The sequence below is a fragment of the Mesoplodon bidens genome (assembly GCF_964165515.1).
Source record: "Mesoplodon bidens genome assembly, chromosome: Y".
Taxonomy (NCBI): Eukaryota; Metazoa; Chordata; class Mammalia; order Artiodactyla; family Ziphiidae; genus Mesoplodon; species Mesoplodon bidens.
Window position 1 is genome coordinate 17006430 of NC_138180.1, and position 12693 is coordinate 17019122.

The following is a 12693-nucleotide window of genomic DNA, read 5'->3' on the forward strand; positions in this document are numbered from 1 at the left end:
GTCTTTGATCATTGTGATGACAAGGGTCATGGAGGCTTGTGATGACAAGGCCGTAGAACATTGTGATGGCAGGGTTCCGGAATCATTGTTATAACAGCGGTAATGGAGCATTGTGGTGACAAGGGCATGGGTCATTTGTCTGAAAAGTTTCATGGGTTATTGTGATGAGAGTGAGCATGGATCATTGTGTTGACAAGGGCAAGGAACACTGTGATACATGGGTCATGGAGGATTGTAATGACAAGGGCATGGAGCATTGTGATGAGAAAGACATCGAGCATATTGATGACAAGTGTCATGGAGCTTTGTGATGACAAGTGCATGGAGCAATGTGATGAGAGTTTTCATGGAGCATTCTGATGACAATGGCATGGAACATTGTGATGCCAAGGATCAAAAAGCTTTGTGATGAAAAAGGTCATGGAGTATTTTGATGACTAGGGTGTGGTGCATTGTGATGTGAAGGACAGGGAGAATTGTGATGACAGGGTCATTGAGCAATTTGCTGAAATGTGTAATGGATCATTTTGATGACAGTGGATATGGAACATTGTTGTGTCAGGGGTCATGGATCATTGTGTTGCAAAGGGTTACGGAACATTTTGATGAGAGGGGTTATGGAACATTGTGTTGTCAGGGATCATGGAACATTGGGATGATAAGGACATGTAGCAATGTGATGACAGGGGTTATGGAACATTGTGATGGCAGGGATGAGGGAGTATTGAGATCACTACTGATGGAACATTGTGATATCAGTGGTGAGAGAGAATTTTGATGAGAAGTGCATGGAGCATTTTGATGATGGTATATGGAGCTTTGTAATGACATGGTTGTTGAGCTTTGTGATGAGAATGCATGGCATATTGTGATGACAAGGGTCATGGAGCATTGTGCTGACTAAGGCATGGGGCATTGGGATGACAAGTGTCACAGAGCAATGTGATGAAATTTCAAGGAGCATTGTGGTGACAAAGGTCACAGAGCCTTGTGATGATGAGGGCATGGACCATTGTGATGACAATAGTCATGAAGCATTGTGTTGACTGGAGTCATGGTGCATTGTGATGAATGGGGTCATGAAGCATTTTGATGACAAGGGCATGGAGCAATGGGATGAGAGGTTTCATGGAGCGTTTCGATGACAATGGCATGGAGCATTGTGATGCCAAGTGTCATGGAGCTTTGGGATGACAAAAGTTGGAGCACTTTGAAGACAAGTGTGTGGTGTGTTGTGAAGAGAAGGGCAGGGAACATTGTGATGACAGGGTCGTGGAGCAATTTGATGAAAAGTGTCATGGAACATTTTGATGACAGGCGTTATGGAACAATGTGATGTCACTGTTCATGGAACATTGAGATGAAAAGTGTCATGGAACATTTTGATGTCAGGGGTTATGGAACATTTTGACGTCAGGGGTCATGGAGCATTTTGATGAAAATGTCATGTAGCATTGCGATGACAGGTGTCATGGAACATTGTGATGACAGGGGTGAAGCAGTATTGTGAGGATTTGTGATGGAACACTCTGATATCAGTGGTGAGAGACCTTTTTGATGAGAAGTGCATGGAGCATTGTGATGACAAGGTTTATGGAGAATTGTGATGACAAGGATGTGGAGCATTATGATGAAAAGGGCATGGCACATTGTGATGACATGGGTCATGGAGCATTGTGCTAACAAAGGCATGGAGCATGGTGATGACACGGGTCAGAGAGCATTGTGATTAAATGTTCATGGAGCATAGCGGTGACAAAAGTTACAAAACCTTGTGACGACGAGGGCATGGACAATTGTGATGATAAAGGTCATGAAGCATTGTGATGAATGGAATCACGGAGCATTGTGATGAGAGGGGCATGGAGGTTTGTGATAACAACGGCATAGAAGTTTATGATGACAGGAGCATGGAGCATTGCCCGGACCATTTTCATGGATTATTGTGATGACACTGGTCATGGCACATTGTGATGACAAGGGAATTGAGCACTGTGATGACAAGGTCATGGATTATTGTGTAGAGAGGTGTCAGGGAGCATCGTGATGACATATCATGGCCCATTGTGATGACAATATCATGGAGCATTGTGATGCCAAGAGTCATGGAGGATTGTGATGGCAAAGGTAATGGAGCATTGTGATGAAAATGGCTTGGAGGATTGTGATGACAAAGGCATGGAGCATTGTGATGACAGGGTCATGGAGCATTGGTCTGACAGGTTTCATGGATTATTGTGATGACAGTCGGCATGGCTCATGGTGATGACAGGGTCATGGACTACTGTGAAGACAGGTGTCAGGGAGCATTGTGATGACATATGTCATGGTCCATTGTGATGACAATGGCATGGAGAATTGTGATACCAAGTGTCATGAGGGATTGTGATGACAAAGGTAATGGAGCATTGTGTTGAGAAGGGCTTGGAGCATTGTGATGACAAGGTTCACGGAGTATTTTGATTACAAGTGCATGGAGCATTGTGATGACAAGGGCAAATGAACATTTTAATGACAACGTCGTGAAGCATTGTGATGACAAAGTGCTTGGAGCTTGCTATGACAGGGTTCATCGAGCATTGCGATGACAAGTGCATGGATAATTGTGATGACAAGAGCCTGTAACATTGTGATGACAATTTTCATGGAGCATTGTGATGAAAAGTGAATGAAGCATTGTGATGACAATGTCCTGGAGCATCGTGATGAGAGGACCATTGAGCCTTGTGATGAGACGTCTCATGGAGCTCTTTGATGAAAAGGGGCATGGAGCATTGTGATTACAGGGGTTGGAGCCTTGTGATGACAAGGGCATGGATAATTGTGTTGAGAATGCCATGGATCACTCTGATGATATGCGTCATAGAGCTTTGTGATGACAAGGCATGGATCATTGTGATGAAAAAGGAATGGAGCCTTGTCATGACTGGTTTCAAGGAGCTTAATGACGACAAGTATCAGGGAGCATTGTGATGACAAAATTCATGGAACATTGTGAGTAGAAGACCATGGATAATTGTCATGATGAGCGTCATGGGACGTTGTGATGACAAGTGTTATGGAACATTGTGATCACAAGATTTTGGAGCATTGTGATCACAAGGTCTTGGAGTATTGTGAAAGAAGGTATCAGGGAGCATAGTGATGCCATATGTCATGGTCAATTGTGATGACAGTGGCATGGAGCATTGTGATGCCAAGTGTCATGGAGGATTGTGATGAAAAGTTAATGGAGCATTGTGATGACAAGGTCTTGGAGCATTGTGATGACCTGGGTATGCAACACTGGTCTGAAAATTTTAATGGATTATTATGAAGACAGTGGACCTCGAGTATTGTAATGACAAAGGCACGGAGCACTGTGATACGTGGGTCATGGAGGATTGTAATTAAAAGGGCATCGATCAGTGTGATGAGAAGGGCATCGAGCATTGTTATGACAAGCATCATGGAGCTTTGTGATGACAAGGACATAGAACAATGGGATGAGACGTTCCATGGAGCATTGCGATGACAATGGCATCGAGCATTGTGATGCCAAGTGTCATGGAGCTGTTTGATGACAAACGTTGGAGCATTTTGATGACAAGTGCATGGTGCATTGTGATGAGAATGGCAGGGAGCATTGTGATGACAAGGTTTATGGAACATTGTGATGACAAGGTTGTTCAGCATTATGATGACAGACACATGGCACGTTTTGATGACATTGTTCATGGAGCATTGTGATGACAAGTGCATAGACAATTGTGATGAAAAGTGTCATGGATTATTGTGCTGACAAAGTCATGGAGCATTGTGATGACAATGATCAGAGAGCACTGAGATGAGAAGTTCATGGAGCATTTTGGTGACAAAAGTCACAGAGCCTAGTGATGACGAGGGCATGGACAATTGTGATGACAAATGTCATGAAGCATTGTGATGACAGGAGTCAAAGAGAATTTTCATAAAAGAGATCATGGAGCATTGTGATGACAAGGGCATGGAGTATTGTGATGACACGGGCATGGAGCATGGGTCTGAAAATTTTCATGGATTATTGTGATGACAGGGTCCGTGGCACATTGTGATGACAAGCGCATGGTGCAATGTGATGACAAGGTTAAGGAGTATTGTGTAGAGAGGTGTCAGGGAGCATTGTGAAGACATATATCATGATCCATTGTGATGCCAAGTGACATGGAGGATTGTGATGACAAATGTAATGGAGCATTGTGATGACAAGTTCTTGGAGCATTGTGATGTCAAGGGCATAGAACATTGGGATGACAGGGGCATGGAGCATTAGCCTGAGAAGTTTCACGGAATATTGTGAGGACAGTGGGAATGGCACATTGTGATGACTAGGGCATGGAGAACTGTGAAGATAAGGTCATGAAGTATTGAGTAGAGAGTTGTCAGTGAGCATTGTGATGACATGTATCATGGTCCATTGTGATGACAATGGCATGGAGCATTGTGATGCCAAGGAACATGTAGGATAGTGATGAAAAATGTAATGGAGCTTTGTGATGACAAGGGCTTGGAACATTGTGATGAAAAGGGCATGGAGCATTGTGATGACAGGGTCATGGAGCATTGGTCTGACAAGTTTCATGGATTATTGTGATGACAGTGGGCATGGCACATTGTGATGGCAGGGGCATGGAGCATTATTATGACAAGATCATGGACTATAGTGAAGACAGGTGTTAGGGAGCATTTTGATGACATATATCACGGTCCATTGTGATGACAATGGCATGGAGCATTGTGATGCCAAATGCCATGGAGGATTGTGATGACAAAGGTAATGGAGCATTGTGATGACAAGGGCTTGGAACATTGTGATGAAAAAGGCATGGAGCTATTTCATGACAGATTTCAAGGAGCCTTCTGACAAGTGTCAGGGAGCATTTGGATGACAAGTGTTTTGAGCATTGTGATGACACATGTCATAGAGCATTGTGATGACAAGGGCATGGGATATTGTGATGACAGGCATCATGGAGCGTTGTTATGACAAGGGGCATGGAGCATTGTGATGACAATGGCATGGAGCATTGTGATGAAAAAGGCATGGAGCTATTTCACGAATGACTTCAAGGAGAATTCTGACAATTGTCAACGAGCATTGTGATGACAAGTGTACTGAGAATTGTGATGACAAATGTCATGGAGCATTGTGATGACAAGGGCATGGAATATTGTGATGACAGGCATGATGGAGTGCTATGATGACCCGTTTTATGGAACATTGTAATCACAAGTGTGTGGAACATTGTGATGCCAGAAGTCATGGATCATTTTGATTTCAAGGAGCATGGAGCATTGTGATAACAAGGGTAGAATTCAAAGTGATCCCAAGATTCATGGAGGATTGTGGTCACAAGGGGAATGGAGTATTGTCATGACAAGCGCATGGAGCATCGTGATGAGAAGGTCATGTAGCATTTTGCTGATGAAGGCATGGAGCATTGGGATGACAAGTGTCATAGAGCACTGTGATGACAAGCGTCATGGAGCATTGTGATTACAGTGGTCATGGAGCAATGAGATGACAAGGGAATGGATTATTGTGATGGCAAGGGTCATGGAGCATTTTGATGACAGGCGTCATGGAGCATTGTGATGACAGGTGTCATGGAGCATTGTGATGAGAAGGTCATGGAACATTGAGCTGAAAATGTTCATGTAGTATTGTGATGACATGGTGATGGAGCATTGTTATGACAAGTGAATGGAGATTGTGATGAAAAGTTCTTGGAGCATTGTGATGAGAAGACCTTGGAGCCTTGTGATGACAAGTCTCATGGAGCATTCTGATGAAACGGGTCCTGGAGCATTGTGATTACAGGGGTCATGGAGAAATTTGAAGAAAACGGTATTGATCACTGTGATGAAAAATACATAGAGCCTTATCATGAACACGTTCAAGGAGCATACTGACGAAAAGTGTCGGGGAGCATTGTGATGACAAGTATATTGAACATTGTGATGACAAAGCTCATGAAGCATTGTGATGAGAAGAACATGGATAATTGTTATGACGAGTGTCATGGGGCGTTGTGAAGACAAGGGTTATGGAAAATTGTGATCACAAGGGTTTGGAGCATTTTGATGACAGAGGTCATGGAGCATTCTGATTTCATTGTGATGAAAATAGCATGAAGGATTATGATGATGGGCATGGTGCATTGTGATGACAGGGTTCATGGAGCATTGAGATGAAAAGTGTCATGAAGCATTTTGATGACAGGGGTTAAGGAACATTGTGATGTCGGGTGTCATGGAGCATTTTGATGATAAGGTAATGTAGCATTGCAATGACAGGGATCATGGAACATTGTGATGACAGGGGTGAGGGAGTATAGTGATGACGAGTGATGGAACACTCTGATGTCAGTGGTGAGAGAGCATTTTGATGAAACGTGCCTGGAGCATTGGGATGACAAAGTTGTGAAGCATTATGATGACAAGCACATGGCATATTGTGATTACATTTGTCATGGAGCATTGTGCTAACAAGTGCAAAGACAACTATGATGACAAGGGTCATGGAGCATTGTGATGACAATGGTCAGAGAGCTTTGTGATGAGAAGTTCATGGAGCATTGTTGTGACATAAGTCACAGAGTCTTGTGATGACGAGGACATGGACAATTGTGATGACAAATGTCATGAAGCATTGTGATGACTGGAGTCACGGAGAATTTTCATAAATAAGGTCATGGAGCATTGTTGTGACAAGGGCATGGAGCATTGTGATGACAAGGTCCTGGAGCATTGTGATGAGAAGTGCATGGAGTTTTGTTAAGACAGTTGTCAGGGAGCATGGTGATGATATATGTCATGGTCCATTGTGATGACAATGGCATGGAGCATTGTGATGCCAAGAGTAATGGAGGATTGTGATGACAAAGGTAATGGAACATTGTGATGACAAGAGATTGGAGCATTCTGATGACAAGCGTCATGAAGCATTGTGATGACAATGGCATGGAGCATTGTGAAGATAAGGGCATGGAGCATTGTGTTGAAAAAGGCATTGAGATATGTCATGACAGGGTACAAGGAGACTTCTGACAAGTTTCAGGGATCATTGTGATGACAAGTGTATTGAGCATTGTGATGACAATGGTCATGGAGCATTGTAATGACAAGGACATGGAATATTGTGATGACAGGCATCAAGGAGCGTTGTGATGACAAGGGTCATGGAGCATTGTGATGACAATGGAATGGAGCATTTTGTTGAGAATCCCCTGAAGCATTCTGATGTCATGTGTCATGGAGCATTGTGATGACATATGTCCGGTCCCTTGTGATGACAATGGCATGGAGCATTGTGATGCCAAGTGTCATGGAGGATTATGATGACAAAGGTAATGGAGCATTGTGATGACAAGGGCTTGGAGCATTGTGATGACAAGGGTCATGGAGCATTTTGATTTCATTGTGATGACAATAGCATGAAGCATTATGATGATGGGTATGGTGCATTGTGATGACAGGGTTCATGGAGCATTGAGATGAAAAGTGTCCAAGAGCATTTTGATGACAGGGGTTATGGAACATTGTGATGTCAGGGGTCATGGAGCATTTTGGTGATAAGGTCATGTAGCAATGCGATGACAGGGGTCAAGGAATATTGTGATGACAGCAGTGAGGGAGTATAGTGATGACTAGTGATGGAACACTCTGATATCAGTGGTGAGAGAGCATTTTGATGAAAAGTGCATGGAGCATTGTGATGACATCGTTTATGGAGCATTGTGATGACAATATTGTGGAGCATTATGATGACAGACGCATGGAATTTGAGATGACACGGGTCATGGAACATTGTGCTGACAAGTGCATAGACAATTGTGATGACAAGGGTCATGGAGCATGGTGGTGACAACGGCATGGAGCATTGTGATGACAAGGGTCAGAGAGCATTGTGATGAGAAGTTCATGGAGCATTGTGGTGACATAAGTCACAGAGTCTTGTGATGACGAGGACAAGGACAATTGTGATGAAAAATGTCATGAAGCATTGTGATGACAGGAGTCACGGAGAATTTTCATAAAAAAGGTCATGGAGCATTGTGATGAGAAGGGCATAGAGCATTGTGATGACAAGGGCCTGGTGAATTGTGATGACAAGGTCATGGAGTTTTGTGAAGACAGTTGTCAGGGAGCATTGTGATGATATATGTCCTGGTCCATTGTGATGACAATGGCATGGAGCAATGTGATGCCAAGGGTCATGGAGGATTGTGATGACAAAGGTAATGGAGAATTGTGATGAGAAGGGATTGGAGCATTCTGATGACAAGGGTCAAGAAGCATTGTGATGACAATGGCATGTAACATTGTGATGAAAAGGCATTGAGCTGTTTCATGACAGAGTTCAAGGAGACTTCTGACAAGTGTCAAGGAGCATTGTGATGACAAGTGTAATGAGTATTGTGATGGCATTGGTCATGGAGCATTGTGATGACAAGGACATGGAATATTGTAATGAAAGGCATCATGGAGCATTGTGATGACAAGGGTCATGGCGCATTGTAATGACAATGGCATGGAGCATTTTGTTGAGAATCCCCTGGAGCATTCTGATGTCATGTGTCATGAACCATTGTGATGACATATGTCCGTCCATTGTGATGACAATGGCATGGAGCCTTGTGATGCCAAGGGTCATGGAGGATTATGATGACAAAGGTAATGGAGCATTGTGGTGACAAGGGCTTGGAGCATTGTGCTGACAACGGCATAGAGCATTGTGATTACAGAGACATGGAGCATTGGTCTGACAAGTTTCATGGATTATTGTGATGACAGTGCGCATGGCACATTGTGATGACTAGGGCATGGAGCACTGTGATTACAAGGTCATGGAGTATTGTGTAGAGAGGTGTCAGGGAGCATTGTGCTGACATATATCATGGTCCATTGTGATGACAAGGGCTTGGAGCATTGTGAAGGCAAGGGCATGGAGCATTGTGATGATAAGGGAATGGAGCATTATGATGAAAAAGGCATGGAGCTATTTCATGAGAGATTTCAAGGAGCCTTCTGACAAGTGTCAGGGAGCATTTGGATGACAAGTGTTTTGAGCATTGTGATGACACATGTCATAGAGCATTGTGATGACAAGGGCATGGGATGTTGTGACGACAGGCATCATGGAGCGTTGTTATGACAAGGGGCATGGAACATTGTGATGACAATGGCATGGAGCATTGTGATGAAAACGGCAGGGAGCTATTTCACGACTGACTTCAAGGAGACTTCTGACAATTGTCAGCGAGCATTGTGATGACAAGTGTATTGAGAATTGTGATGACAAATGTCATGGAGCATTGTGATGACAAGGGCATGGAATATTGTGATGACAGGCATGATGGAGTGCTATGATGACCAGTTTTATTGAACATTGTGATCACAAGTGTGTGGAGCATTGTGATGACAGAAGTCATGGATCATTTTGATTTCAAGGAGCATGGAGCATTGTGATGACAAGGGTAGAAAGCAATGTGATCACAAGTTTCATGGAGGATTGTGGTCACAATGCGAAAGGAGTATTGTGATGACAAGCACATGGAGCATCGTGATGACAGGGTCATGTGCATTTTGCTGATGAAGGCATGGAGCATTGGGATGACAATTTTCATGGAGCACTGTGATGACAAGCGTCATGGAGCATTGTGATTACAGTGGTCATGGAGCAATGAGATGACAAGGGAATGGATTATTGTGATGGCAAGTGTCATGGAGCATTTTGATGACAGGCGTCATGGAGCATTGTGATGACAGGTGTCATGGAGCATTGTGATGCGAAGTTCATGGAGCATTGGGCTGAAAATGTTCATGAAGTATTGTGATGACATGGTCATGGAGCAATGTTATGACAAGTGAATGGAGATTGTGATGAAAAGTTCCTGGAGCATTGTGATGAGAAGACCTTGGAGCCTTGTGATGACAAGTCTCATGGAGCATTCTGATGAAACGGGTCCTGGAGCATTGTGATTACAGGGGTCATGGAGCAATTTGAAGAAAACGGTATTGATCACTGTGATGAAAAATACATAGAGCCTTATCATGAACGTGTTCAAGGAGCATACTGACGAAAAGTGTCGGGGAGCATTGTGATGACAAGTATATTGAACATTGTGATGACAAAGTTCATGAAGCATTGTGATGAGAAGAACATGGATAATTGTTATGACGAGTGTCATGGGGCGTTGTGAAGGCAATGGTTATGGAACATTGTGATCACAAGGGCTTGGAGCATTTTGATGACAGAGGTCATGGAGCATTCTGATTTCATTGTGATGAAAATAGCATGAAGCATTATGATGAAGGGCATGGTGCATTGTGATGACGGGTTCATGGATCATTGAGATGAAATGGGTCATGGAGCATTTTGATGACAGGGGTTATGGAACATTGGGATGTCGGGTGTCATGGAGCATTTTGAAGATAAGGTCATGTAGCATTGCGATGACAGGGGTCATGGAACATTGTGATGACAGGGGTGAGGGAGTAGAGTGATGACTAGTGATGGAACACACTGATATCAGTGGTGAGAGAGCGTTTTGATGAAAAGTGCATGGAGCATTGGAATGACAAGGTTGTGAAGCATTATGATGACAAGCACATGGCATATTGTGATTACATGGGTCACGGAGCATTGTGCTGACAAGTGCAAAGACAACTATGATGACAAGGGTCATGGAGCATTGTGATGACAAGGGTCAGAGAGCATTGTGATGAGAAGTTCATGGAGCATTGTGGTGACATAAGTCACAGAGTCTTGTGATGACGAGGACATGGACAATTGTGATGACAAATGTCATGAAGCCTTGTGATGACTGCAGCCACGGAGAATTTTCATAAATAAGGTCATGGAGCATTTTGATTACAAGGGCATGGAGCATTGTGATGACAAGGTCCTGGAGCATTGTGATGAGAAGTGCATGGAGTTTTGTTAAGACAGTTGTCAGGGAGCATTGTGATGATATATGTCATGGTCCATTGTGATGACAATGGCATGGAGCATTGTGATGCCAAGAGTAATGGAGGATTGTGATGACAAAGGTAATGGAACATTGTGATGACAAGGGATTGGAGCATTCTGATGACAAGCGTCATGAAGCATTGTGATGACAATGGCATGGAGCATTGTGATGATAAGGGCATGGAGCATTGTGTTGAAAAAGGCATTGAGATATGTCATGACAGAGTTCAAGGAGACTTCTGACAAGTTTCAGGGATCATTGTGATGACAAGTGTATTGAGCATTGTGATGACAAAGGTCATGGAGCATAGTGATGACAAGGACATGGAATATTGTGATGACAGGCATCATGGAGCGTTGTGATGACAAGAGTCATGGAGCATTGTGATGACAATGGAATGGAGCAATTTGTTGAGAATCCCTTGCAGCATTCTGATGTCATGTGTCATGGAGCATTGTGATGACATATGTCCGGTACCTTCTGATGACAATGGCATGGAGCATTGTGAAGCCAAGTGTCATGGAGGATTATGATGAAAAAGGTAATGGAGCATTGTGATGACAAGGGCTTGGAGCATTGTGATGACAAGGGTCATGGAGCATTTTGATTTCATTGTGATGACAACAGCATGAAGCATTATGATGATGGGTATGGTGCATTGTGATGACAGGGTTCATGGAGCACTGAGATGAAAACGTCCCACAGCATTTTGATGACAGTGGTTATGGAACATTGTGATGTCAGGGTCATGGAGCATTTTGATGATAAGGTCATGTAGCATTGCGATGACAGGTGTCAAGGAACATTGTGATGACAGCAGTGAGGGAGTATAGTGATGACTAGTGATGGAACACTCTGATATCAGTGGTGAGAGAGCATTTTGATGAAAAGTGCATGGAGCATTGTGATGACATCGTTTATGGAGCATTGTGATGGCAATGTTGTGGAGCATTATGATGACAAGCACATGGCACTTTGTGATGACACGGGTCATGGAACATTGTGCTGTCAAGTGCATAGACAATTGTGATGACAAGGGTCATGGAGCATGGTGGTGACAACGGCATGGAGAATTGTGATGACAAGGGTCAGAGAGCATTGTGATGAGAATTTCATGGAGCATTGTGGTGACATAAGTCACAGAGTCTTGTGATGACGAGGACAAGGACAATTGTGATGACAAATGCCATGAAGCATTGTGATGACTGGAGTCACGGAGAATTTTCATAAAATAGGTCTTGGAGCATTGTGATGCCAAGGGCATGGAGCATTGTGATGACAAGGGCCTGGTGAATTGTGATGACAAGGTCATGGAGTTTTGTGAAGACAGTTGTCAGGGAGCATTGTGATGATATATGTCCTGGTCCATTGTGTGACAATGGCATGGAGCAATGTGATGCCAAGTGTCATGGAGGATTGTGATGACAAAGGTAATGGAGCATTGTGATGACAAGGGATTGGAGCATTCTGATGACAAGTGTCAAGAAGCATTGTGATGACAATGGCATGGAGTATTGTGATGAAAAGGCATTGAGCTGTTTCATGACAGAGTTCAAGGAGACTTCTGATATGTGTCAGGGAGCATTGTGATGACAAGTGTATTGAGCATTGTGATGGCAATGGTCATGGAGCATTGTGATGACAAGGACTTGGAATATTGTAATGAAAGGCATCATGGAGCGTTGTGATGACAAGGGTC